This window comes from Megascapheus bottae, chromosome 6 (assembly GCF_031878675.1).
Source record: "Megascapheus bottae isolate mThoBot1 chromosome 6, mThoBot2.hap1, whole genome shotgun sequence".
Classification (NCBI taxonomy): domain Eukaryota; kingdom Metazoa; phylum Chordata; class Mammalia; order Rodentia; family Geomyidae; genus Megascapheus; species Megascapheus bottae.
In genome coordinates this window covers 79,048,379-79,073,387 of record NC_143514.1, presented here as the reverse complement: position 1 = coordinate 79,073,387, position 25,009 = coordinate 79,048,379, and the positions used below count along the sequence as shown (strand labels likewise).

Genomic DNA, 25,009 nt, shown 5'->3' with positions numbered 1-25,009 from the left:
TACTGGTGGGCAGATGAGATCTCACTGCCAGGGCTCTCCCCTTCCCAGCCTCACCAGCGAAGCTCTGCTTGAAGCCAGCTGCTAGCCATGTGTGGCTAAGAGTTCAGTGTGTGCGTGTGTTCAGATCATGATCATGGTACAGACCAGCTTTTTTTTTTTTTGCCAGTTCTAGGCTTGGGCTCAGGGCCTGAGCACTGTCCCTGGGTTTTCTCAAGGCTAGGGCTCTACCGCTTGAGCCACAGCACCACTTCTGGCTTTTTGCTACATATATGGTACCGAAGAATCGAACCCGGGTCTTCGTGCATGCTAGGCAAGCACTCTACCACTAGGCCAAACTCCCAGCCCAGTACAGACCAGTTTTATGAAAGGTTCTAGTACCAGACCAGATCTAAGTCTTGTGTACACAATTGTGTGTGCGCGTGTGCACACGCATGTGCACGCACACGTGCATGCTCATGAATGCCAGTACTGGGGCTAGAACTCAGGACCTTGTGTTCTCCCTTAGCTTCAGGACTGTAGGTCCACTGATTGAGCCATACCTCTACTTCTGGTTAGAGTTAAGAATCTCTCAGATTTTCCTACCCAGGTTGGCTTGGAACTGTGATCATCAGATCTCAGCCGCCTCCTGTGTAGTTAGGATGATAGATGTGAGCAACCAGTGTCTAGGGACTTAAGCTTTAGTTCCAAAGGAGTTACCTGTTACTCCAGGCTAGGGCAAGGGTAGTGGTGAGGTGAGGTTGACATTGCACTGACAAGGGAGGGCTGTGCATGCCAGTGGCTCTCAGAGGAGTTCTGCTTGTTGCAACACCCCCGCGCCTTTGGGCAGCTTCCTGCTTGTTTTGTTTTAATGTTCTGTTCATTGCCCAACATTAAGAATTCTGAGTCCAGGGATGGTGAGAGACCTCATCAGCTTAGGCTCCCTGGGCCTCCCTGGAGGGTTGGCCAGGAGAATCTGTTAAGAGTCGAGCCCAGCCCTGCCTGCCATCCAGGCCTGGGTCTTGTGCAATGTGGGTGTGGAGCTTCATGGCAAGCCTGGGCACCAGGAAATGATTTGTCAACAAACTGTAGACCAAGCCTCAACCCCAGTCTAACGCTTTTGACTCTGCTGTGGTTGGAGGGTTCTGGGAGCCTCTCCCACACCAAGGCACCACTTAGAAAACAGAGGGATCCCATACTTGGGAAGGACAGAGAGTAAAACTCTTTACATCCAGGTTTGGAAGGTGTGGCCTCCACCTGCCCCGGCGGTGAACGCATTGCCAGGTCAGCCAGAAGGAGCCGCCGGCAGCAGCTGTTTTGGGGTCCCTAGGATTGTTAAATAAGCATCCTTGAACTGCGGGTGCCCTTGCTTTCCACTCTTGTGATCTGACCAACCCTTTTACAAGGGTGACCCCCAAAGTGGTGTCTCACATTCCAAAAGAGCAGCAGGAACCTGGGAGTGGATGGAGAGGGTCTGGAGGGGGTGGCGAGTTGTGTCAGTTGAACTTGTTCTTGCAGAAATTCTTTTGGTAATGTTGCAGCTCAGGGAACCAGGAGAGCCTGACCATTTGGTGGGTTAGTCAGCTGACCCATGGACCAAAACCTGGCTTGTGCTAGGGATGTGGGTCACACCTGTAACCGCAGCTACACAGGAGGTGGAGATTAGGGTGGTCACAGTTCTAGGTCAACCTATGCAAAAAAATCAGTGATAATAATTCAACTAATAAAGCCAGGTGCCGGTGGCTACTCAGGAGACTAAGATCTGAGGATTACGGTTCAAAGCCAGCCCAGGCAAGAAGTCAGTGAGACTTAGGTCCAATTAAGCACCAGAAAACCGGAAGTGGCACTGTGGCTGAAGTGGTAGAGTACTAGCCTTGAGCTGAAGAGCTCAGGGACAGGGCCAGGATTGAGAGTTCAAGCCCCACTACTGGAAAAAAAATCAACTAAGCTAGGATGGCAACAGAGGTGCTTATAGCTTTGCTACATGGGAGGTGTAAATACGATTGTGGTGCAGATAGACTTAAGCAAAATCACAAAGACTATTCAAAAAAATAGCTAACACAAAAAGGGGTGAGCACGTGGTTCAAGTGGTGATAGAATGTCTGCTTAGCAAGCGCACACCCCTGAGTTCCAGACCTCAGCATGGTGCGGGAGGGGGAGCGGGGGAGGAAGCTAGCTTAGTGAGTGAAGGAAAAAATGTAGAAACTCCCTGGGGTTGAGGAAGAAGGGAGTCACAAACTGAGAGACTGGAATGCTAGAGTGGGTTTGTCACTTAAACCCACCACAACAGTGGGGCTTCAAGGCACACTTCCCATTTTCCTGGAAATAGATTTGAGAGAGGAGCTCGGTGATGGTTCCTTCCCCAGAATCACAGCCACTTAGAACATGGAAGCCCAGGGGGAATAATGGGATCCTGGGGTGATAGGGCTGAGCAGAGGCAGCGTAGACATGATTAGTAATTACTGTAACGGGCAGTAGGAGCAAAGCAGCAATCGGAGCCGTCTGACTTGTGCAGCCTAGGGCGCGGGTGAGTTCATCACCACGCTCCTCGAAGTGAAGTAGGTGGAAACGGAACTGCCTTCCTGACTCCACAAGCTGCACAAAACCTCCAGTGAAGGGAAATCTCGTGTAAATCATAATAGCAGAGAATTGCCAGGCACTGGTGGCACACACCCGTAATCCTAGCTACTCAGGAAGCTTAAGAGCCAAAGATTGAGGTTTGAAGCCAGTCTGGGCAGGAAAGTCTATGAGACTCTTATTGCCAGTTTAGTATCCAAAGAAGCTGGAAGTGGAGATATGGCACAAGTAGTAGAGTGCTAGCCTTGAGCAAAAAAAAAAAAGCTCAGGGACAGAGCCCGAGTTCAAGCCTCAAGACTGGCACACACAAAAGCAGAGAATCATGGCCCCTCAATTAGTTTCCTGGCCTGAGGAACTGGGAAGATTCTGTGTCCCTCTGCACTGCAACCCATGCACACTAATAAATTGACAGTTCATCTTCCCCTTGGCCTTCCCCAAAGGAACTTGAGGCCTTTGATAAGGGTGAGTGCCCTGGAGACATGCAGATCATCTGGGACTTGTGGAACCCAGTTCTAAGCTGACATTGATTCCAGGAGACCAGAAATGTTACCCGAACTTCGGGTTAGAGAGGGGCTGATGGAGGTCACTTGATCAGTGGAGCTTTAAATCAGGTCCAGCTCACAATAGGTCAAACGGTCCCCAGACATGGTTGTCTGTAGACCAGGAAGCATGACTAGAGTACACGTGGCCAGCAGCTGGCGGAATTCTCGCACTGGCTCCCTGATGTGTGGAGTTAGGTCTGCTGTGCAGCTAAGGAAAATGGTAGCCTCCACTAGGAATATTGTGAATCCCAAGCAGTATTGCCCGTGTTCACAGGATAGCAGAGATTCATGTCCCCCCAAGAGGATGAAAGAGGCAGGGGTGGAATTTCCCTCCACATCCCACTTGGCCTGTCCACAACTCACAGCCTCTCTGGAGAATGACAGTCCTGGACATCCACTGGGTCAAGAGAAGTTCCAGTTGCAGCAGCTACCCTGCAGAGCTTTCTTGCACACATCTCCTGGTAGCTGGAATGCAGCCATGAACCCAGCAAATGACTTGTTGCCCATTCCATTCATGGAGCTCGGCAGAAGCAGTTTGCTTTCAACTGGAAAGGTCCGTAGTGTAAGCCCTGGGGCTTGAACTCAGGGCCTGGCCACAGTTCCTTTTCACTCAGGGAAGGCTAGCATTCTACCGCTTTTATGTGTGTATGTGTGTGAGTGTGTGTGCGCACACACACAGACACACACGCACACTCACTAGTTAATTGGAGATAAGACAGTCCTATAGACTTTCAAACTACAGTCTTTAGATCTCAGTCCTTAGATTCAACCTGCAGTCGTTAGATCTCAGCCTCCTGAGTAGTTAGCATTATAGGTGTGAGTCGCCAGCACCCAGCTTGTAAGGCATTTTCAAGTCAGAAGATGCTAAAGAAATTGCACTGACATTCTGGGAAATTTCCAGTGGTGTGGGGCAGGCCGAGACAGTACTTCTAAGGGAAGGGCGGGTTGTGGCTCTTCCTGCTCTCACACACAAGAAGGGAGTTAATGCTAATGCTAGTAGACTTACTTGGACTTTTAAAAAGGCCCCCTCACTTGGGTGTTGCTCTGACCCAACCACTTAGTGACCCCAAAACGTGCAAGGTCTGTGTGGCCTAGAATAGGAGAAGTCTCTGCAACAGGTCCAGGCTGCTATGCCTCTCGTATCATGTGACCAGCAGCTCTGATGGTGCTTGAAGTGGCAGATGCTACTATAAGTGGAGCCTTTGGTAGCCTCTATAAGTGAATCACAGCTCAGGTCTCTGGGATTTTGGAGCAGGGCACAGCCAGCACCTCCATTAACTCCTCTCCTTTTTAGAGAGGCAACTTTAGGTATGCTAGGCCTTAAGTGGAACGTGAGCCTTTGACTGTGGGTTGCCATATTGCCATTTGACCTGAGCTGCCCATGTTACCTAGGCGTTGTCTGCCCCACAAAGCCATAAATTTGGGTGTGTACAGCAGTACACCCTGCCTTATCAGGTGGAAGTAGGGTGTCGTGATCAGGCTGAGCAGGTCTTAGAGGTTCAAGTTCCATGGAGAGGTAACCGGAATGTCCCATGGTTCCTCCCACCTCTGTCCCCTCCGCTGCTCCTTAGGAACCAGGTCAGGTCCCTGTTAACAAGAGATGGAGAATTTGTGTAGATGCCTGTTATATACTGACATGGGGGCCTTAGTTATTGGTTTGGCTTAGGAGGAGTAGGAGAGGAAAATCTGTTGCAAAGACATTCGGGGAAGAGGTTTGCACTTAGACCTCTCTGAGTAGACAAAGACCATGGCGACATTTGCATCCCCTGTGATTGCTCATTGAAGACTGCAGCAGAAGAGGACTTCAGTGATCATCACGTGGCTAGTGTGACCCAGCTGTACATACCCAGCAGACTCTTTTCCCAGCTGCCTTTGTCATCTCAATGGACACAGGACAGTGGCCCTGGTGGCAGGCAGGGACATTGTGCTTGAAAGGATATTCTGGCTAAAGCCACTGCTGTGCACAGTGTGCCAGCAGCAGAAACCAGCACCAGGCGGATCAACTCTAGGATGACCAGCCAGCCACCTGGTGGCAGGTGCCTGCCATGTCCCAGACAGCACTTTATCCTTCCTGGCACAGATACTTGCTCTGGAAATGGATTTATCTTACTTGCATACAAGGCTTTTGCCAAAACTACCATCTGTGGATTCCAGAATCCCCCTCCCACCCACATTTCCCTCCTGGTATTCCACACAGCATTGCTTCTGATAAGGAACTCCACAGCTGAAGAAGTGTTACAGGCTCATGCCCAGGGAATTCACAGGACTTGCCTGTCTGTCCTCCCTCCCCCCGTCCCCCACCCCAGCATGCTTGTTTGTCTACCAGCTTTTTTGGTAGAATGGTGGAATGTTGAAGACACAGTTACAATGCCAGCTGGGTAGCTATACCTTGGCTGTGTTGGGGTAAGGCCCTGTAGAAGACTGCCCATGTTCCAACTCAGGGCCAATATAATGTTATTTCTATAGCCAGGATTCATGGGCCCTAGAATCAACAGTGTCACTGATCAAGAAACAAGATAAGTGCTCCTGTTTTCTGCTCTGCTGGACTAGAGGTCTTGTTCCAGCCGGAGGGAGGTGGGGGTGCAGGGAGAGCACTGTTTCTACCTGGAGCGTAGCAATGAGTCTATTGACCTGAAGGGCATGACAGCCATGCAGTACTTGGGAATCCTCATGCCTCCAGAGTTAACAGACTAAGAGGAGAGCCAGGTGCTGACCTCGGAGCTTGCTCCAGGCGCCCAGCGCCCCACAGTGCAGACAAGGGAGGCATCTCAGCCTTACCATGACCCAGGATCAGGTCAACCAACCCAGGAAGCATTGTGAATGGACCAGACCCTTTGGCAACGAACCACCATTGGCTGAAATGGGACAGAGTGTTGGAAGGGATTTGTAAATCTCAGCTATATCTTCATGGAAAGTTATAGAAATCAGGACTGTGAACCTGGTGGGCTCTTGCTACTTCATTGAGAATGTGTTTTGGGGACTATGATGTCTTTGTTTTCTTGCCTCCTATTCCTTGCCATGCAAAATGTGGTACATTTATATCAGTTTTAATCATTATTATTGTGTGTATGCTTCAGTACTGTGGGCTTAAACTCAGGACCTTGCCCTCTTGCTTAGCTTTTACTTGAGCCCCATTACCACATCAGACTTTTTGGTGGTTAACTGGAGGTAAGAGTCTCAGGGACTTTCCTGCCGAGGCTGGCTTTGAACCTCGATCCTTAGATCTTAACCTCCTAAGTAGCTAGGAGCCAGCACTCAGCCAATCATTATTACTTTCACTGTGGTATTTAAGTTATAGAATCTGAGAAGAGAGCAAGTAGCCCTCAGGGACATTGCCTCCTTCTGGGTAAGGGACTAGGGTGAATTCGTCACAGGTAGGCTACTACACGGACCATGATCTTGGTATTGTCTTTACTTGGAGGTTAGGATGGTTTGAGGAGATGTGCGTGGGTGCCCAGTTGATAAAGGGGGGCCATGAGAGTTAATTTGGGATGTCAAGTAGCTGATTGGGGGATAACTAGATACCTGGTAAAACATCCATTATCCTCAATGCATACAAGGCCCTGTCTCCCTGTTGCTTACAACTAAAACCCAAGTGTCATGCATTTGGAAGGCCTTGGGGTATGAATTGGGTTTCTCGTGGTAGGAGGTCAGCCTTCAATGTGGACAGGCACCGTCCAATCCCCCAGGGGCCCAGGGGAGCAAAAATCCGCAGGGATGATGTCTTTGTGAGTTTCTTGCTGCTGTAACTGAACTCCTGAGACTGGGGATTTCACAAAGCTTACTTAGGAGGCTGGGAAAAGAAGGCAAGTGTGCCAGCCGGGGTCTCCCTTACGAAGCTGCTGTTGCTGTGGTTGGCAGCTCCAGGGGTAGAGCCTTGTGGGTGCTTGCCTTTGGGACTGGCAAGGGGACCTTTGATGTCTTGCTGCGTGGGCCACTTAAAAAAATTTTTTTTGCCAGTCCTGGGGCTTGAACTCAGAGCCTCAGCATTGTCCTTGGGCTTTCTCAAGGTTAGAACTCTACTACTTCAGCCATAGCACCATTTCCAGCTTTTTTCTATGTATGTGGTACCGAGCAATTCAACCCGGATCTTCATGCATGCTAGGCAAGCACTCTACCGCTAGGCCAAACTCCTGGCCCTTGGGTGGCCACTTTTGATGCTCATCTGACACCTGGTGCCAGGTTGCCTCAGAGCCATCTGGGAAGACATCTCTTGGTTTCATGATTCTGTCTTTTTAAAAAATTGTGACATACAAACAAGATATAACCGAGTGACATTAAGCACTTTCATATCATTATGAACCATCACCACTCTCCACTCCAGCATTCTCATCCCTCCTGAAATGACACATGGTTCTCAGTGAACACCCACCCATGTCCCCAGCACCCCCATTCTATCTGTGGTTGTGGATGTGTTTGTCCTGACGCCTCCAATAAGCAGAACCATGCCGTATCTGCCCCTCAGTGATGGGTTTGTCTCAGCACAACCTCCTCAGCATCCATCCAAACCCTATCCTGCGTCAGAATTACCTCTGTAAGGCTGACTGAAGCGCTACTTTACACTGGGCCACATTTTGCCCATCTATTCAGCAGTGAAAAGTCACCTGGTCTTTTTTTTTTTTTAATAGTTGCTCAAAGTAGCAAGTGGCTTCACTGTGTACCTCTGAGGGCTTTTGTTTTTGTTTTTGTTGGTCTTGGGGCTTGAACTCGATGCCTGGTCCCTGAGCTTTTTTACTCCAGACTAGCACTCTGTCACTTTGAGCCACAGCTCCCAGAGCACTTTCTGGTGGTTAGTTGGAGATAAGAGTCTCACAGACTTTCCTGCCTGGACTGGTCTTGAACTGCAGTCCTCAACTCTCAACCTCTTGAGTAGCTAGGATGACAGGTGTGAGCCGCCTGGTGTCTCTGGGGTATTTTTATTTTTATTTTTATTTTTTATGTCAGTCCTGGGCTTGAGCACAGGGCCTGAGCACTGTCCTTGGACTTTCTCAAGGCTAGAGCTCTACCACTTGAGCCTCAGCACCACTTCCGGCTTTTTTCTATGTATGTGGTACCGAGGAATCGAACCCGGGTCTTCATGCATGCTAGGCAAGCACTTTAACCACTAGGCCAAACTCCCGGCCTCTGGGGTATTTTTAAAGATGGACTTTGGGAGCTCTGGGAGTGGACAAGGGCATTTCCTCCATGGCAGGTGCGGAGAGGCTGCCATGGAGTGGATGCAGGCCTACAACCCAGAGTTCCATGTGGGCACCATGGCTCTGGCTTCTCTTGGCCCCTGGCCTTACTCCTGCTCCCGGGATAGGAAGAGTAATACCACCACCAGCCAACCTCCATCTCCAGACCTCCCTCCCTGGTTTCTCCAAGGCCTCTCCAGTAGCCTGTTAGAGGACAGCTCAGCAGAGGTCACAACCTGTCCCCACTGCCCAGGTCCACAGACACTTCTTTCTTCAAAAAATATAGACATTATTTTCTTTAAAAAAATTGTCCACATGGGGCCGGGAATTTGGCCCAGTGGTTAAAGTGCTTGCCTAGCATGCACGAAGACCCGGGTTCGATTCCTGGGTACCACATACATAGAAAAAAGCCGGAAGTGGTGCTGAGGCTCAAGTGGTAAAGCTCTAGCCTTGAGAAAGTCCAAGGACAGTGCTCAGGCCCTGAGCCCAAGCCCAGGACTGGCAAAAAAAAAAAAAAAAAGTTGTCCACAATGAGCTGTCCAAGATGGTGTTTTAAGAGGCCAGTTACATATGCTATACATCTTAATTAGAGCCACTCCTCCATCGTTCTCTCTGGCGGCCAGTTCCCCCGACGACATGGACTCACCCTTTCATTCAGGCGTTCATGGGGTAGCTGCCTGTGAGATCAGAGACCATCTGTTCATCGGGAGAGACCGGCCCATTTCCAGTGACAGTGGTGCCCAGAGTGTCCTGAATGTGGGGAAAAGGGGAGCAGGGGCATTTCAGGGCCAGGGAGGACAGCAGGTGGGAAGGGGGGATGGTGGGAAGGGGATGGATTTTTGTATGTCTGGAGAAAAGACACGGAGGGAGGGCCACATCTATGGAGACATTTATACAACTTCAAGGAACACGTAAGAGGAATGAGTTCCTCAGACATGGGAGGGATGAAGGGATGTTTGGGGAAATTTGACAGCAGGCTAGATTCCTGGGGGTGCCCATATATAGCTTGTTACTGTGGTGCCTTTGCCTTTCCTTTCCCCAGGGCCCTGCAGTAGAATGGCTGCCTTCCCGACTCCCCCCTCTGAATCCTCTTCCTGTAGGGTCTGCTTGGTTCGTTTCCTCTATCGACAGCAGGCTTCACTTCAGAGAGGGCGATGGTGATGGTCAGTCGCAGTGGTAGTATCGGCACCGTCGAGGCCAGGGCTCCAGTGGAACGGGAGAGGAAAGCACAGGCATTCACTTGCCTTGCTTCCTGGCCACCATGAGGTGAACTGCTCTGCCCTGCCAGGTCCTCCCCACCAGGATGCCCTGAAAATCCTGATCCTGGGAAGCAAGGTCAATCTTCTTCCCTGAATTGTTTCTGTCAGAAGTTTTGACACAGTGATATAGTCTGATGAACAGTGATGCCTCAACCCTTCTGGCCCAGGTGGGGGAGATGGAGAGTGATAGGGAGTGGGAGAGACAAGCAAGGTGAACAGGTAAGCGTGGGGGTGCCTTGCTGGGCAGGGGGGACATTATGAAGTCACTACTTAAGTGGACGAGCACCTTGTCTAGCAGGCACAGACTCTGGAGGGGGAGAGGGAGAGAGATTGAGCCGCAGGGGCAGCAATCAAGGGCCAGGTGCCCTCACTGAGGCATGGCACTGTGGTGTATCTACTAGGGCAAGGCCCCGTTGAAGTTGGCACATCAGGCAGGGTCTTGGTGCCAGGTGTGCACGAATTCACCCAGCCTTTATGTGTCCATGGTACCTAGGGGCTTGGTGTCACTCCTATTTACAGATGGGAAAACTAACACCAATTCAAGGTGACCCAGGCAGCTAGGCAGAGAGCTAGAAGCCAATCTCATCTCTACCACAACAGAAGGAACCAGGCAGGAAGAAGTGACGGAAAAGACAGATCAGCAACTTGGAGCCCAACCTGCTCTGAGATTATTCAGTCTTTATCAAATGGCTGCTGTGTGCCAGGCACTGTGCACAGTCCTGGGCGATGGATGTCACTTCCCTATTCCCATGTGAAAAACTGAGCTACAGAGATGGTCAAGTTGCAGGATACACAGCCATGTTGCTGGTGACAGGCTGGCCTTACTTCCCAGCTTGTGATTGGCTGTAACTCTGAGCCCACTGGCATCATGGATGAGCATTTCTTATTTGCCAAGCACGGCCTAGCAGGGCTGGGAAGCAGCCCAGGGCCCTGGAGAGCCAGTGGCTCCACAGCCATGTGTAGGAAACAGTCAAGTACTAGGGCTATGGGTGGGTTTCAGGCATTCATGGATACCGTTCTTCCTTTGATAACTGTTCAAGAAGGTTCCTTTTGGGCCAGGAGTGTAGCCAAGTGATAGAGTGCTTGCTTGGCATGCACAAAGCACTGGGTTCGATTCCTTGGTACCACTTACACAGAAAAAGCCAGAAGTGGAGCTGTGGCTCAAGTGGTACAGCGCTAGCCTTGAGCAAAAGAAGCTCAGAGACAGGGCCCAGGCCTGAGTTCAAGTCCCAGGACTCGGGGGTTAGGGGAGAAGGTTCCTTCTGGGGCCGTCTCGGGGATCCTTGGGGCAAAGCCTCAGAGCTTCAGAGCAAGGGTTTCTTGCATCCTTTCTCACCCTTTTACTGCCTAAGATGCCTCCGAGATACGTGGCTAAGCTAGACTGGTCTCAGTTTGTCTGTCCTCTCCCGTTTAGAACATGGTCACTGGGGGGCCCTGGTCATTGTCCCGTCTTTCCTTTTGGCCACATCGGGCCTCACCCATTCAGACCATGGTTATGTACTTGACCTCAGTCGGCTGCAGGTCTGATGGAGCTCCAGTGTCTGGCTGGGCTGGTGTTGCTCTGTTGGCCCAAATCTTCTCCTGGGTAGGGAGTGGGGAAACATGCTCCACAAACATCTGTGGGAAGGTCACAGAGGAAGCTGGCCTCGCTGTGAGATTTAGCTGGTAGATGGCACCCAGCAAGCCTCCTTCAGACAGGAGATTGAGCTCTGCCCTGGGTTGGCTTTCTGTGCGTAGGGGATGAATTCCTGGACAGATGGGAATGGGAAGGAACTTGGAGACTGGGCAGGGAGAAAGTGCTGGTGGGGAGGTCATTCAGAATTACCCTGAGGTAGCCCAGGGCTCTGTGTGTTGATTGCGGTGCATTGTACAAAAAGTGCCAGGGTCCTCTGTGAGATACATGCGCCGAGGAACACATTTCCCCACTCTGCTTTCTCCCGCATCCCACTGGCGACTTTAGGCTGTTGCCTGCAATGATTTCCTCTCTTGCCCTCCCTGGTCCCTTGAAGACTCAGGATGGTCTGAACAGCTCAGGGCAAGTGTGTTTTTTTCTTTTTCAAATTCTTTGATCATTCGGCTACTGTCCCCTCAATGCCAGTTCTGTCTAGGCGCCTCCATGGAAGGAGAGGCCCAGTCAGGGCCGACCCAGGAATCTTGTCTTGTCTTGTCTCATCTTGTATCTGATATGCCATGGCTGTGTTTCTTTCTCCTCTAGCATGTCTCTCCACAGAGAAGGTTCATTTTGTGTGTTTTGTTTTTGCTTTGTTTGGTCCTGGTTCTTGAACTCTGGGCCTGGGCACTGTCCCTGAGCTCTTCAGCTCAGTGCTACCACCCTACCCCTAGAGCCACAGTACCACTTCCTGTTTTCTAGTGGTTAATTGGAAAACGAGTTTCTTTAGTGCATGGGCTGGCTTTGAACCTCCATCCTCAGACCTCAGCCTCCTGAGTAGCTAGGATTACAGATGTGAGTCACCTCACCCTACTATTTTGTGTGTTTTTATTATAGAAATTTCAAACCTAGATAGTAGAGGAGACTGATATCTTAATTCCAGCCCTGATCACCTCTCTTCTGGAAAAGTGCTCTCAGGTTTAGGAATAACAGCAATCCTAGGAAAGGTCAGCTGAGACTCTTGTACTTGAGATGTTTAAAAAAGCTGGCTCCTTTGCACTGTTGTCCTAGTTTCCTGAAAGATCTCCCAACTATTTGAACCAGAGGACTCCTACTTCATTTGGACTTTTTTGCGGTTGAGAAGCAGGATTCTATACAAGACTGAACTTTGGAGGGGAGTAGTTTGAATTGCTAAAGATGCAGTAGTTCAGAGGAGGCAAAAGTAGGGGGATTGAAGTCTGAGACTGGGTGTTGGGGGGGATGAGAGATCTTATCTGACAAACTGAAAGCAAAAGGACTAAGAGGTGTAGATCAGCGGCAGAGCACTTGCCTAGCAAGTGCAGGGCTTTAGCTCAGTCTCCAATACAGCTGTCCCAACTCAAATATTGACAGCCACTGCCCTAAAGGCTAACTGTAAATGGTTTTCTCTCAGCCTCCCTGCCTCTGGCCTCTCTTCAGAATGCATCTGGTAAACTGTCAGGACTAGATTGGAGCAAATGAAACCAGGGGCAAGCAGACAGTATCCTTAGCTGTTTCTGTGAGTGGCTGGGTGGCCGGGTGAGTGAGATTGGCTTTACCCACCATGTTTGGGGACATGGGACATGCCTTCTGTTTACTTTCTGGGAAGATGGGGTCACTTCTCTGGGTCCTAGACTGTTTCAGCTGCAGCCTGGTAAACTATTAATGCTTAGTAGAAAAAAATGGTGTTGAATTCCTGTCTCAATTCAGTCATTAAATCTATTATTATTGTTGTTGTTGTTATTATTAACCTGTACTGAGCCTTGAATTAAGCTCTTGAAGTCTTGCTTTGCTTTTATGCCTCTGGCTGGCACTCTACCAGTTGAGCCACTCATTTTTTGCTGGTTCTTTGGTGATCAGAGGCTCCTGGATTTATTTGCCAGGACTGGCTTTGAATGTCAGCTTCTCAGATCTCAGCCTCCTGGGAAGCTAGAATTACAGCTAGCCACTGGTCTCTGGTTTCCAATCACTGGTCTTGAGGTGCAGGAGAGCTGGGGAGGAGAAAGCGTTAGTCTGGAGGCCAATGTGTTTCTCTCTGAATCTTGTAAGGCAAAGCAGGGCCTGGCCGACCATGCTGCATCTGAGGTGGGTGGTGCCGAGGCGGGGTGGTGCTGGGTTCTGGTGTATGTGGGAGGTTGGCACAAGATCTGTTTTCACAGTTACACCCAGCACGGTTCACCTGCTGTGAGTGTTGTGAGGAAGATCTTTAGGACCTTTGCACACTCAGGCAGCCACGGATATGTCCTTGAACTCCGTTTCTTCTTGCTGCAGCAGACGCTGCAGGTGGGGAGTGGGGTGAAAGTTCACCAGTTGCAGTCTGGGCCTGCACTGTGGCCATTTCTTGGACAAGCTGCGTTTTGTGATAATTGCATGATCTTTGCTGACTCATCGCAAAGTCGTTGGCTTTGGAAAGTCCCCAGGGAATGCTGTACCCAGGAAGGTGACCATGGGTGGCAGGTGCTGATTGTCCACAGTGGGCCTGGTGTGCACAGACCACCTTTCTTTCTGGGCTTTCAGAGCGAGAGGCCAGGTGGCTCCTTTGATGGAGCACTGATGTGTGCCCAGCCTCCTCCAGGGCGAACCCTCCCTGCTGCCCACGACCTGGCCAGATGTAGCCCATTTTACAGACGAGAAGGCTACAGCTAGAAAGCTACCACCACCAACCTAGCCACACCACGGGTCAAGCTGAACGCTGATGTGGGCAGTCTGCCGTGAACCACTGTCCACTCAACCTGTGAGCCCGAAGAGGCTCAGGACAGAGGTGAGGAGCAGGCCAGAAGGCAGCGGTCACTACCGTACTTTGTGTCCTGGGCCCTGGGCTGGGGTGCGCCTGGGCTTCCGTGAAGGGAGGACATTCCGATGGAGGGGAGTCTTTGTCTGGCACAGGAGTGTTGGAGAGGTGGTGAGGGGAAATGCCTGCAGTGCTGCAGCTTGGGAGTTCAGCTATGCCAGCGTGAGTGCTATGTCTGGTGCTGCAACTCCAGCTATCCAAGGCAGAGTTCAGGAGGCTTGTGGTTTGAGGCTAGTCTGGGTTAAAAAGCAACCAGGTGAGTGTGATAGTGTGGAGTGTAATCCAGGTAAGAAAGACCATGGTGTGAGTCCCCGGCGGAATGCATGAGGACCATATCTGAAAAATAAAGCACAAAAGGGCTAGGGACATGGCTTAAATACAAGACAGCCCAGTAAGCGTGAGGCCTGAGGATAAGCTCCAAAAAGATCTCCTATTTTCCCCTTCAGGACACTGACACGTGGATGTTTCTGAGTATGTCCAGTGGAGATTTTCAGTATCGCTGCTGAGCTCTACATACATCTGACCGTGCCTCATTGAGCCCAGTTACAAAATACACAAATTCACGAATGCAGCACATACGTATACAGAGCAGGGCCAGGAGCGTGGCCTAGTGGTAGAGTGCTTGCCTAGCATGCATGAAGCCCTGGGTTCCATTCCTCAGTACCACATACTCAGAAAAAGTTAGTGGCTCCAGTGGTAGAGCACTGGCCTTGAGGAAAGCCCAAGGACAATGCTTAGGCCCTGAGTTCAAACCCCAGGACTGGCACAAAACAAAAAATAGCAACAACAAAACACCTCTAACTGCTGCCTGCCTTGTGCATGGTGAGAGCAAGGAGAGCCTGGGTGACACTGACAGACTCATAACCAGGAGAGGAGGAAGGTGGGGAACGCACAGCAGGGTCCTGATGCTTGCTTTGTAGTCAAGGAAATCACAAAAAGACTGAGAAAACAAGAGCTTCACTCCTGGGTTTCCCTCAGTCAGATTAGACATAGGTCTTTTTACATCTTTTTCTCTAACAAACTTCAGCATTAAGTGTCATTGCCTTCCCAGGGGACACTTCCTGGGGCCATTTCTCTGGGCCAGTGGCTGTGATCGTGCTCCTAAATAAAACGAGGGTGTTAAAGTGAATCAGACTGTCCAGCCTGCAGGGGTCAGGGAGGAAGGCTGTAGGGCAGGGCGGGCACTGTGGCACACTGGCTCCTGTGACCTTTTTCTCCCTCCTCTAAGTCAAGAATCCTGGCTTTAAAACATTGGCAAGTGGGCCGGGAGTTTGGCCTAGTGGTTAAAGTGCTTGCCCAGCATGCACAGAGGCCCAGGTTCGATTCCTCGGTACCACATACGTAGAAAAAAGCCTGAAGTGCTGAGGCTCAAGTGGTAGAGCTCTAGCCTTGAGAAAGTCCAAGGACAGTGCTCAGGCCCTGAGCTCAAGCCCAGGACTGGCAAAAAAAAAAAAAAAAAAGTTGGCAAGTAAATTGACTGGGATATTTGTTTTTAAAGTCGTAATAGTGTACTAGTTTGAAAATGAATTGTTGTAGGATGAATCTGCCCTCTGTCAAGATGACAGGCGAGACCAAGAAGCCAGGCAGGGTCACCAGCTCTGGCCCAGGAAGGGTCACCCCCAGGTGCTGGCCACTGCACACCTAACCTGGTGGTGCTAGAGATAAAATGCAGGGCTGATTGCACCGGAATGAGATTCAAGCCGGCTCTGAGGTTCAGGGCCCTAAGACCCCCACCCCCCACCACATCCCCTTCCACCCTGGGCCAGCGTTTTGTGATTGCCAGTGCAAAGCATCTCTTGCCCATTCTCAGGACATACACTCTGCTAGGTCTGGCCCACCTCTATTGCAGATGAGGAAACAGATCCAGAGAGGCTCTGCCAGCGAGGCTCTGCTCCTGGGGTGAGGTCTGATTGCTCTGTGGTGCACTGCACTGCACTGCACATCCAGTGAATTTGACCTGAGTGCACAGCCCACATCGGAATAGATCCACTGCTGGCCCCAGCTGCCCTGGGGAGAACCCAGGTGTGCAGGTGGGGCTGGCAGGGCCTCTGAGTCCCCTCTTGAGGGGCACAGGCCGCTCCACCTATGGTGGTCCTAGCCCCCTAGGCTGCTCACTAATTCTCTTTGCAGAGGACTCAGTTTCACACGCTGGTGCTTCCAGTAACTGTGTGGGTGGATTTGTTTCCTTTAAGGGGAAAACAAAACAAAACATGGAGGGGTTTTCTTTCCCAAGAAGAAGGCTCACTAATTACGGGTTCCACGCGTGCGGCTCCGGGCATCCTGGGACAGTTCTGCAGCCAGCGGGGCCTCTTGGCTCACAGCTCCAGGGAGAAATCGCTTAGTCATTTACAAGCTGGACCAGGTGCCGGAGGTCAGTGAGGGGCTGCGGAGACCCAGCCTCCCCTGCAGCCCAGAAGACCTCAGCAGGCCCTGCGTGGGACTGGGCAGGAGGAGGGGAGCCAAGCGAAGTGGATGCTGCCAGGTGAGACAGCAGCCTCACCCTCTCTGGGGCCCATGGCCCCCCGAGGGACCCAGCCTGTCAAGGAAATGCTTCCTAGCTGGCCCAGCCACCTGCTCTGGGGGCTTGAGATGGACAAGTGCCTGGGCTTCTTAGATTCTGCTGAGGAGGCGTGAGAGATGGCTCTTGTGGGACCGGGTTGGGTATGCGTTGTGTCTGTGTATACACCTGCACAGCCTCAAGCAGGTGATAGCTGTGTTGGGTTGGGCCCCAGGTACAAGCCAAGCAGAGCAGATGCTGGTGTTGGCATTGGTGGGATTCTGGAGGGTCTCTGCTGTGCTCTAAACAAAAGGCAAATTGCTGTTAGTTCCTGGATGGTGATGGGGCACCACTCATGGCAAAGAACCATCTGTTGGCAGGGGGAGAGCAGGGTTTGGACAGGAGGATTTGGGTACCCTAGAGTCCATATATGTCCTGCTGTCTCAGGGCTCAGACGCAGTCCAGCTGTTCCGTGACATCTGGGGAAGAGGTGACCCTTCTTTAGCATGGCAGTCTGGTCTCTGGAGGCCGCCACCCTGGGCAGTCGTGTTTAGTCTGCAAGAGGGAGCTGCAAGCAGTTTTGAGCCTGGCTGGGAATCAAAGGGAGGTGGCTGCCATCCAGCTCAGATGCTTCCTGCCTCTTTGGATTCATGTGTTGTGGAACCTTTCTAAGCCTCAGTTTCCCCCTGTAGACTGGGGGTGCAGGGACCCTATGGAAGGAGGTGACACAGGTAAACTGTTGCTTTACTTCTGCTTTCTGGGATATGGGACTCTGGGATATGGGAGGGAGGCAGGCACATTTCATGTCTGCCCTGGAGGGTTTGCTTCAGGTGCTGTCTGGCAGTTAACTTCCAAATTACCCAGCACTGGCAGAGGGTGGTACTGGCAGTAAATGCCAGGCAGGGTTGTCTGGGATTTTGATGAGGATCAAGTTTTTTTTTTTGTTGTTTTTGGTGTGCCATGGGGCTTGAACTCTGGACCTGGACGCTGTCCCTGAGCTTTTCAGCTCAAGGCTACTGCCCCACCCCTGGAGCCAGAGCCCCACTTCCCGTTTTTGAGGGATTAATTGGAGATAAGAGTCTCACATTCTTTAGTACCCGGGCTGGCTTTGAACGTTGATCTTCAGATCTCAGCCTCTTGAGTAGCTAGGCTTACAGGCGTGAGCCACCGCACCCAGCTGGGATCAAGCTTTGCTAAGCATGTGAATCTGGGAAGGCTTTCTGGACGTGATAGATTTGGGATGTGTGAGAGGTAGAGCAGAAGGGAATATAGGAAGGAAGAAAGGAAGGAAGGAAGGAAGGAAGGTAAAAGGAAGGAAGGTAAAAGGAAGGAAGGAAGGAGGAATGAAGGAAGGAAGGAAGGTGGAAGGAAGCCACTGAGAACTGAGCTGGTACCTGGAGTCATCTTAAGTGTCTAATAAACAGCATCATCAACATCATTGTCTCCAGGTATTTGGAATGTGGTATGTGGTGTGTGTGTGTGTGTGTGTGTGTGTGAGAGAGAGAGAGAGAGAGAGAGAGAGAGAGAGAGAGAGAGAGAGAGAGAGAGAGAGAGAGAGAGAGAGAGGAGAGAGAGAGAGAGAGACAGTGACAGAGACATATACAAAAAGGAGATTTTTTTTCAGACCACCTGGTGGGAAAAGACAGTTTCAAAGTCATTGGTGGCAGGTTGCCTGTAGTGAGCTGATTTTAGTAGTAGCACTAGAATTTTCTGAGCCCTTGCTGATCAGCTGGTGGCCCGATGGGGGCTTGTTCTTCTTCTTTGACCTTCTGTTTAATCTACATATGTGTTAAGGGCCACTGTGTTCCAGCTTGGCCTGACGGTTCCCAAGAGCCAGAGGAAGCTGCGTGGACAGTGGTGGGCTGGGACGAGCCAGGTGGGGACAGGAAGCAGCTGTGCGCCTTCCTCTTTTCCGGGCAGGTTGGGGAAGTGCATGATTGTTCTGGGAAGTTCAGCCTGCAGAGCCTCGGTTTCCTGTGGCCAGTGCAGGCGGGGGCTTGGGGTCTGGCTAATGGTGGGTGAGGCCTGGAGCTGGAGGTGGGCGCCTGGAGTCCACCATGATTGGATCTTGGGCAGCAGTGGACCCTCCCCACGCTGAGTAGTTCTCTCTGGCCGTGGACTTTTTGCTCTTTCTCTTCTGGCAGAGTAAGTCCGCCCTGCCTTAGTCTCAGCATCACCAAACTTCCTGGGGAGCTGGCAGGGAATGGGGACCGTGCTCCTCGTGAGGATGGCTGAGGCCCTGTGATGTACACTTGTCCCAGGGCCACCGTGCTCCCAGGTTCCAGTGTCATGTAAATGGCATGAGCTCTGACTGCTTCCGACTTGGTTATGGATACATTCCTAGGCTCTCTGAGCCATAGTTTCCACATCTGTAGAATGGATGTGCAGATATGCCACAGGCCTGAGAGCCGACAGATGTGTGGCTGGTGCCCCTAGGGTGACTGGTGTGAATTGTTCTGTGCTTTCAGCAACGTGGGTCACTGTGCAGACTCTGGACAAGGCAGGGTCTCTGTCCCTGGAGGACAGTCGCGTGACCTGGTAGTTGTAACACAGTATGACTGGTGCAGGAGGGGCCCTGATGGGAACCCAGCCCAGAGCTGTGACTTGGCCAGTCCTGAAGGAGGAGTCTGAGACCACTGCATATCCATCGCTGCCCTGAGTCGTCTCCTGTTGTGAAGCCCAGGGCAGGACCCCTGCTGCTCTGCAGGTGCTGCAGTCCTTGGCTTTGCCTTGGGACTCCTGAGGACTACTGTTCCCCCAGAGGCAGAGCAGGTGAGGAGAGAGGTCCACTCGGGGCCATGTGAGCTGGAACCAGTGCCTTGGAGTGAGTGCCTTCCCGTGTCTGCCCTGCTGTCTCTGTTGGCCTCCCTAGCCCTCTCCCCGCCTCTCCTGTTCCTGCCCCAGGCTACCTCCGGAGAACCCAGGCTGGGCTCTGGCCTGAGCCTCCTGCCTGCCTGGGTCTTCCCTGCTCTCGGGGGAGGAAGGGACCCCTTTGCAAGCTCAGGCTGTCAGGGGACTTCTTACAGTCAGACTTCTCCTCACCTGCTCAGGACAGGGGTCCTGGGGTTTGGTGTGGGTTTCTGTCTCCAGTCCCCACTAATTTCTTTGTGTAGCAGAAACTTCCTCCTTCACATATGTGCACACAGCTACTGAGGTCAACCAGTCTCCTAGACAGGGTGTCTCGGCTAGACGAAATCAAATCGAAAGGCCATGGTTAGCCATCGTTGTCTCTTGGGCCCCCACTGCCCCAGCATTGGCCACGTCCACCTGCTCAGCCGGCAGAGCAGATGGTTTAACATCTAGAGGACTTCCCTCTCTCCTCAGAGCCATACAGAGTGGGGTGTCTGTATCTCACCCCGGCATTGGGGAGCTCTAGAGGGCCCGGGGAGTCCTCACCTCAGTGTCTCCCGTGCACTCTGTGTGTGTGTGTGTGCGTGTGTGTGTGTGTGCATATGCATATGTGCGTGTGCACGCGCATGTTCACTGCATCATATTTGGTGTTTGCCTGTGGAGGCACCCATCCCCTTTCCATTTTGAATATTGCAAGTTTGCTAGGGAGACAGGACTGGGGCTGCTTCCTTTAGTCAGTCCTGGACTGAAGGCATCAGTGGAACTCCAGAGGCACTTTGGAAGGTGCTGGAACACACACCAGAGACCTTGGTTGATCACTGTTGGGCTCCTGGCACTTAGCTATTCAAAGTCTGGAACTAGGCGCTGGGGCAGAATGGCTGGGGCAAGATGGTTGGGGCATGGTAAGTGCTTGGAAGGAATGTGAATGAATGGACGATGGATGAATGGATGAGCAGATAATCTAGCCATCTTCTCCATGAATGTGGGATAGTCAGCTCCTACTCCATGGCTCTGCTCCCCAGAGCCTCAGATAATATGCCACAACACAGGCTGGATCCCTTAACCTAGAGTGGAGTGGAGTCTGGCCTGATGGGCAGGTCTGCACCCTAGCTTGCCTCTCCCTGTGCAGGCCGAGCTCATCCTGCTCTTGGCCGGGTGCTAGGGGTGCTCTGTTTCTTGTTTCCTCCCAGGGGAACTTTTCGTTTATGTCACTGGTGTTTCCAGGGATCGAAAGGATGGAGTTACAGCATGCTTTGGCCATGAACTCTTGGTGCCAGGAGGAACTGAGCCCTCCCAAACTCCAGGGGACAGCCCCCCTCTAGAAGCAGGCCGTCTGGCTTCTCCTCCTCCTCCTGTTGGCACCTCTGAGTTTCCAAGTTTCTGACTTGGGCTCACAGCTATGGGAGAGACTTTGCTGAGGATTCTGGTAGGAGAGAGCACAGTAATTACAGGTGCTGGAAATAGTCCTATTTCCTTCCAAGCTTCTACCACCCTCAACAAACAAGCTTGTCTATAAACACAAAGGTGAAGAAAGCTCTTAAGCCTTCCTAGGTTTAGTCTGCAGTCACTGGTGGGGCCTTAATCATGCATTCCTGGGGCTCAGCCTGCTCTTTTGAGTGTCGAGTTTCTGGGTTAGTGGTCCACCCAAGGCTGAAACAGGAAGTCTACGAGGGAAGTGTGCATGCCATGGAATCCCAAATATTCCATGTGGTACAGGGTGGCCCCCATTCTTTGGGGAGCACAGTCCTATGAGGCCTCACTGAAACCTACCCAGACCCATTCTCGTTACCTCAGTGCCGGTGCCAGGAGAGAAGGGGGCCAGTCCTGCAGGGGTGCATCTGAGAAGAAGCTAATGGGCAGCAGGGATACAGACACAGCGGGACCGTGGAGGTCAGTTTCAAAGCCCAAGCAGGAAAGTCCATGAGACTTTTATCTCCAGCTAACCAGCAGAAAGCCAGAAGTGGAGCTGTGTCTCGAGCGGTAGAGTGCCAGCCCTGAGCGAAAAGGCTAAATAAGAATACGAGGCTCTTGAGTTCAAGCCCTAGTACTGACACAGAACAAAAAACAGATGTGTAATGGCTCATTCATGTCCCTATTTCTTCACATTGAAGTTGCCATCTTTCATATTATTTCTGACCGCCAAAAGGCTCATTGACTGTAGGACCAGCCTGATGGCAGAGTGGTAAGATGTGAATTTTGTGACTGAGTCTGTGAGGAGCAGAGGATGCTGGATGGGCACGGGCACTGCCAAGGTCATGATAAAGGTTCTTTATTGGAGTCTTCTGTGGCAAAAATTAGCCTTAACAGCAGGATTTGTCCCAGTGGGTGCCATTTATGCAGGGCTCTGCACTGGTTCTCAGTGCCAGTGCGCAATGCTGGCTGGGGCAGAGGAAGCCACGACATCTCTGTTTTAACACAAGGGTATGACTGTAGGGGTCAAGTATATCCACTGGCACAATGAGTAAGGGACTGTGATGCTGTGCCTGCTGTCCGGTAAAGCACTCAGTGGCCCTTTATTAACAGCCCAGCTTTGAGAACCAGCCCTGTTCACCTGGGCTTTCTATGTCTTGGGCCGATCCCTCTAGCTTAACTAGCACTCTGCATTTACCAGGTACAGGGCTGAGTGGATAATATTGTCACGAGGTTATGATCCTCTCTCTGCAAATGGGGAAACTATGAGGCTTAGAAAATTGCTAGCCATATCTGAGTCTGGATGAGAGCTAAGATTTGAACCCAGGGTTGTCAACCCCAAAGCTTGTGCCAATCTCTCACTTTTTTTCTCATTATTTTTTTATTAAAGAATTAACATTGATTTTTACATCATATTTCAAATGATGTGTTTAACAAACAAGTATTCAAGAAGGGAATCTCTATATACAACCACTGGCACTTAGCCTAATTTTGATTATGTTCTAAAAACTAAGGGTTGGTATATTGTAGATACATATTAATCTATGTAATAAAACATTACGTCTATAGAGTCATAGGTTTTTATGTATATGTAGTTGTGTTTACATTTCCAATACCATGTCCATAGCATTGGGTATGCAAATATTGAGTCCTCGCTCTTGTACTGTTTGGATCTAATAGCCACATATTAAGGATACCATGCGCCTTTTGTTCTTTTGGTCTTGACTTGTCTCAACATGATTCACTCTAGGTTCATCCACTCCAATCTCTCATTTTTAAAAGTTTTCAGCAGGTTCTGGATTATTCTTGCTTAGTGGAAAAGTACTCGTTCACCCACCTGGGGTGTATTATGATTGGAACTTTTTGGCAAGTGGGATTTAAAATCTTAATTTGATGGCTGGTTAAGAATTGGTGTCTAGGAAGAGGATCCACGGTGATGTGTGTTCTTCAGAGTGGGGTCACTGGTGGGCCAGATTCTGAGGAGGCCAGGACCACCGGCTGGTTCCTCTGTGGCTAAGGTTGACAAGGTGTTTTGGAGGGCCAGAAGAGCGGACACACAGCTAGCAGGTTTATAAGCTGCACCATGCCTAACCACTCTGATGACCATAGGAGGCAGGAGCTGGTGTCACATAGGAAAGCACTGTGAGGTCACCAGACACCCCCAGCCCCTCAGCCCCACCCTGCCCTTCCTGGTGCTCTTCCCACCCTCCCTTCCCTTTGTTGTCTGGCTGTGTCAGATGTCTGGGTCTGCAGGGAGGTTCCTGACTGGGTCTTGGAAATAGGTCACTCCCTTCCCGTGCCGCCAGCACTGACCTAGAAGTGACCTTTCCCGTGGTGACAGTGTCTTGCCATCACTCTTTGATGCTGGCAGTGGAGGGCCAGGTGGTCCTTTCTTCCCAGCTCTCGCCTTTGAGGACTTGGCTGCTTCAGCCATCACCCCACAGATGGGCTTTCCCTTAGCCCCTCCTCCCCTCTTCCATATTGGAAAGGGGAAATCCATCCATAGGACCTTCTGTCAGAGCATTTGACCTTTTCCGGTCTTATGAAGTACCCTGGCGGGCCTGGCAGTTCAAGAGCCTGGATGACATGACAAGTTCCTGCTGAGCTGCAGAGAGGGCAGCTGGCAGTCTTTGGCGGCCCTCCCTAACGCGATGTCCACAGATCATTGGGGCTTTCCAGTTCTCCTCTGACTTGCTTTGAGGCCATTGGCAGAGTTGTCAGGCAATCTCAGATGATGCCCACCGTGGAACCTGGGGACAAGAAAGACCCTAAATATCAGAAGACAGACCCCTTGCCTATACTGGAGCCCAGTCTTATCAGGATGGCTTAAATGGACTTTGCTCCCCCAACCCCCAACCAAGTCCTGGGGCTTGAACTCAGGCCTGGCCACTGTCCCTGAGCTCTTTTACTCAAGGCTAGCATTGCACCACTTGAGCCACAGTGGTACAATGTGTATATGGGCTTCATGCATGCTAGGCTAGCACTCAACACTAAGCTGCATTCCCAGCCCTGGCCTTTTTCACTTTCACAGAATCAAGGCGTGAGCGAGCAGAGATGAGGCAGCTCCCTTTCTCACGTGTGGCTGCCCTTGCTCTTCAGGCAGAGGCGCCCCTGTTGGGCAGATTCTGGAGCAACGGCCTCTGCAGGTTCCTAACGTAACTTCCCAGGTCTCAGCCACTTCATGTGCTCACCATTGCTGTGGCTCCTAGGTTTCCAGAGGGACAAAGACTAAACGGCCACATCGTTGGCCACAGATGGCTGGAGCCCTGCTTGGAGCCATTCGCCCACCCCCTCCACTCGGAGCTCCATCTTCCCAAAGAGCAGTGAGAAATTCAGGGGCCTGGTTTTTGGTTTTTTGTTTTTGTTGTAGTTGGAGTTGTTGTTTTCTTTTTTCCTGAGAAAGGAAAACCAGGAGACAGACTCCAAAGAGGAGGTTATTCACAGGCCCCCGACTCCAGGCGTTCCTTAGCTGCTGGAAACGCTGCTGTGGAATCCCTCCTGGAGGCCTCCTGGTAGCTCTACCCATGTCACAGTGCTGTGGTTTTCTAGGCCATCCTTTTTTTCTTCTTCTTTTTTTAAAATTCATAATCTTTTTTGTGTGTGTCTATGATGAGATCGCCATTTCCCTCATCAGCAATGTAAGCTAGCCACCCTTAGAAATTTCTGGCAGCCTATCTCAACCAGGTACCAGTGGCTCATACCTGTAATTGTAGCTACTTAAGACACTGATGCTAGGAGTGTGGCCTAGTGGTAGAGTGCTTGCCTAGCATGCACAAAGCCCTAGGTTCAATTCCGTAGTGTATCACATACATAGAAAAAGCTGGAAGTAGTGCTGTGGCTCAAGTGGTAGAGCTCCAGCATTGAGAAAGCACAGGGACAGTGCTCAGGCCCTGAGTTTAAGCCCCAGGACTGGCAAAAAAAAGAAGAAAGATACTGAGATCTGAGGATCTTAGTTTGAAGTCATCCCAGGCAAGAAAGTACATGAGTCTCTTATCCCCAGTTAACCACCCGAAAACTGAAAGTAGAGCTGTGGCTCAAGTGGTAGTGTGCCAGCATTAAGCAAAAAAGATAAGAGACAGTGCCTAGGCTTAGTACTGGCACAAAAATCTTTAAAAATCAATCGTGAACATTTTTCTCAGCAAGTTGGCATCTGATGCAGCTACCATGGGACCAGGTGGACAGGACCGAGTCTTTTTCACAGGGACCCACTGGCATGGCCTGTTCCACCATCCTCAGCTCTCCATGGGCTTCTGCTGGGGAGTGAGAGGCGTCTCACACTCAGGCTATTCTGCCTTCATATGTCTGT

General features: G+C 51.1%; 1 protein-coding gene across 3 annotated transcripts in view; it reads left to right on the top strand.

Moving 5' to 3' along the window:
* Spsb1 (splA/ryanodine receptor domain and SOCS box containing 1) overlaps nucleotides 1-25,009 on the top strand; it is a 56,795-nt gene that overhangs the window by 2,698 nt on the left and 29,088 nt on the right. The window contains exon 1 of one of the 3 annotated variants that reach the window (XM_090335892.1): nucleotides 13,834-13,916. The exons of the other annotated variants lie outside the window; for them this stretch is intronic. The gene's annotated coding sequence lies outside the window, so the exon portion shown is untranslated. Of the gene's footprint in view, nucleotides 1-13,833; nucleotides 13,917-25,009 lie in introns of those variants that run through there. 3 annotated transcript variants of the gene reach the window in all.